The sequence below is a fragment of the Taudactylus pleione genome, unplaced genomic scaffold (assembly GCF_031769625.1).
Source record: "Taudactylus pleione unplaced genomic scaffold, aTauple2 ptg001270l, whole genome shotgun sequence".
Taxonomy (NCBI): Eukaryota; Metazoa; Chordata; class Amphibia; order Anura; family Myobatrachidae; genus Taudactylus; species Taudactylus pleione.
This window is the reverse complement of record NW_028285670.1, coordinates 1,425,001-1,427,500: the sequence shown is the minus strand read 5'-3', so window position 1 is coordinate 1,427,500 and position 2,500 is coordinate 1,425,001. Positions and strand designations below refer to the sequence as shown.

Sequence of the window (2,500 nt, the reverse complement as noted above, 5' to 3'; positions counted from 1 at the left end):
AAGTAAAAGAGGTCTAAAGTTAATGTTTTTTAGCGCCTACAGCCAAACCACACTGGACATGCCCAATCTTGTCTGATCTTGGAAGCTATGCAGTGTTGGGCCTGGTTAGCACTTGAATGGGAGACCACCTGGGAATAGCAGGTGCTGTAGGTAATTTTATACTGCCATAACATTCTTTTCTATTAAATTTTACATTTAATTTTTTCAACTTATCAATGAATTTACTTGAGTTAAGAAGTAATAGAGGTCTAAAGTTAATGTTTTTGAGCACCTACAGCCAAACCACACTGGACATGCCCAATCTCATCTGATCTTGGAAGCTATGCAGTGTTGGGCCTGGTTAGTACTTGGATGGGAGACCACCTGGGAATACCAGGTGCTGTAGGTAATTTTATACTGCCATTACATTCTTTTCTATTACATTTTACATTTAATTTTTTCAACTTATCAATGAATTTCCTTGAGTTAAGAAGTAATAGAGGTCTAAAGTTAATACTTTGAGCACCTACAGCCAAACCACACTGGACATGCCCAATCTCGTCTGATCTTGGAAGCTGTGCAGTGTTTGGCCAGGTTAGTGCTTGGATGGGAGACCACCTGGGAATTCCAGGTGCTGTAGGTAATTTTATGCAGCCATAACATTCTTTTCTATTACATTTTGCATTTAATTTTTTCAACTTATTAATGAATTTACTTGAGTTAAGAAGTAATAGAGGTCTAAATTTAATGCTTTTGAGCACCTACAGTCAAACCACACTGGACATGCCCAATCTCATCTGATCTTGGAAGCTATGCAGTGTTGGGCCTGGTTAGTACTTGGATGGGAGACCACCAGGGAATACCAGGTGCTGTATGTAATTTTAGACAGCCAAAACATTCTTTTCTATTACATTGTACATTTAATTTTTTCTACTTATCAATGAATTTACTTGAGTTAAGAAGTAAAAGAGGTCTAAAGTTAATGTTTTTGAGCTCCTTCAGCCAAACCACACTGGACATGCCCAATCTCGTCTGATCTTGGAAGCTATGCAGTGTTGGGCCTGGTTAGTACTTGGATGGGAGACCACCTAGGAATCCCAGGTGCTGTAGGTAATTTTATACTGCCATAACATTCATTTCTATTACATTTTACATTTAATTTTTTCAACTTATCAATGAATTTCCTTGAGTTAAGAAGTAATAGAGGTCTAAATTTAATGCTTTTGAGCACCTACAGCCAAACCACACTGGACATGCCCATCTCGTCTGATCTTGGAAGCTATGCAGTGTTGGGCCTGGTTTGAACTTGGATGGGAGACCTCCTGGGAATATCAGGTGCTGTAGATAATTTTAGACAGCCATAACATTCTTTTCTATTACATTTTACATTTAATTTTTTCAACTTATCTATGAATTTACTTGAGTTAAGAAGTAAAAGAGGTCTAAAGTTAATGTTTTTGAGCACCTGCAGCCAAACCACACTGGACATGCCCAATCTCATCTGATCTTGGAAGCTATGCAGTGTTGGGCCGGGTTAATACTTGGATGGGAGACCACCTAAGAATCCCAGGTGCTGTAGGTATTTTTATACTGCCATAACAGTCTTTTCTATTACATTTTACATTTAATTTTTTCAACTTATCAATGAATTTACTTGAGTTAAGAAGTAATAGAGGTCTAAAGTTAATGCTTTTGAGCACCTACAGCCAAACCACACTGGACATGCCCAATCTCGTCTGATCTTGGAGGCTTTGAAGTGTTGGGCCTGGTTAGTACTTGGACGGGAGACCACCTGGGAATACCAGGTGCTGTAGGTAATTTTATATAGCCATAACATTCTTTTCTATTACATTTTACATTAAATTTTTTCAAATTATCAATGAATTTACTTGAGTTAAGAAGTAAAAGAGGTCTAAAGTTAATGTTTTTTAGCGCCTACAGCCAAACCACACTGGACATGCCCAATCTTGTCTGAACTTGGAAGCTATGCAGTGTTGGGCCTGGTTAGCACTTGAATGGGAGACCACCTGGGAATAGCAGGTGCTGTAGGTAATTTTATACTGCCATAACATTCTTTTCTATTAAATTTTACATTTAATTTTTTCAACTTATCAATGAATTTACTTGAGTTAAGAAGTAATAGAGGTCTAAAGTTAATGTTTTTGAGCACCTACAGCCAAACCACACTGGACATGCCCAATCTCATCTGATCTTGGAAGCTATGCAGTGTTGGGCCTGGTTAATACTTGGATGGGAGACCACCTGGGAATACCAGGTGCTGTAGGTAATTTTATACTGCCATAACATTCTTTTCTATTACATTTTACATTTAATTTTTTCAACTTATCAATGAATTTCCTTGAGTTAAGAAGTAATAGAGGTCTAAAGTTAATACTTTGAGCACCTACAGCCAAACCACACTGGACATGCCCAATCTTGTCTGATCTTGGAAGCTGTGCAGTGTTTGGCCAGGTTAGTGCTTGGATGGGAGACCACCTGGGAATTCCAGGTGCTGTAGGTA

At 38.3% G+C, this 2,500-nt stretch overlaps 1 non-coding gene and 10 pseudogenes across 1 annotated transcript; all 11 read left to right on the top strand.

The window, feature by feature from the left end:
* The first annotated feature begins 34 nt into the window (after positions 1–34).
* On the top strand, positions 35–153 carry LOC148449100 (5S ribosomal RNA; annotated as a pseudogene).
* Positions 154–269: 116 nt separating this feature from the next.
* Positions 270–388, top strand: LOC148449099 (5S ribosomal RNA). Its single transcript, XR_015875674.1, has one exon. It is a non-coding gene; the product is annotated as a 5S ribosomal RNA (ribosomal RNA).
* A 115-nt stretch (positions 389–503) lies between these two features.
* LOC148449098 (5S ribosomal RNA) lies at positions 504–622 on the top strand (annotated as a pseudogene).
* A 116-nt stretch (positions 623–738) lies between these two features.
* LOC148449097 (5S ribosomal RNA) lies at positions 739–857 on the top strand (annotated as a pseudogene).
* A 116-nt stretch (positions 858–973) lies between these two features.
* Positions 974–1,092, top strand: LOC148449096 (5S ribosomal RNA; annotated as a pseudogene).
* A 116-nt stretch (positions 1,093–1,208) lies between these two features.
* LOC148449095 (5S ribosomal RNA) lies at positions 1,209–1,326 on the top strand (annotated as a pseudogene).
* A 116-nt stretch (positions 1,327–1,442) lies between these two features.
* Positions 1,443–1,561, top strand: LOC148449094 (5S ribosomal RNA; annotated as a pseudogene).
* A 116-nt stretch (positions 1,562–1,677) lies between these two features.
* On the top strand, positions 1,678–1,796 carry LOC148449093 (5S ribosomal RNA; annotated as a pseudogene).
* A 116-nt stretch (positions 1,797–1,912) lies between these two features.
* On the top strand, positions 1,913–2,031 carry LOC148449092 (5S ribosomal RNA; annotated as a pseudogene).
* Positions 2,032–2,147: 116 nt separating this feature from the next.
* On the top strand, positions 2,148–2,266 carry LOC148449091 (5S ribosomal RNA; annotated as a pseudogene).
* Positions 2,267–2,381: 115 nt separating this feature from the next.
* Positions 2,382–2,500, top strand: LOC148449090 (5S ribosomal RNA; annotated as a pseudogene).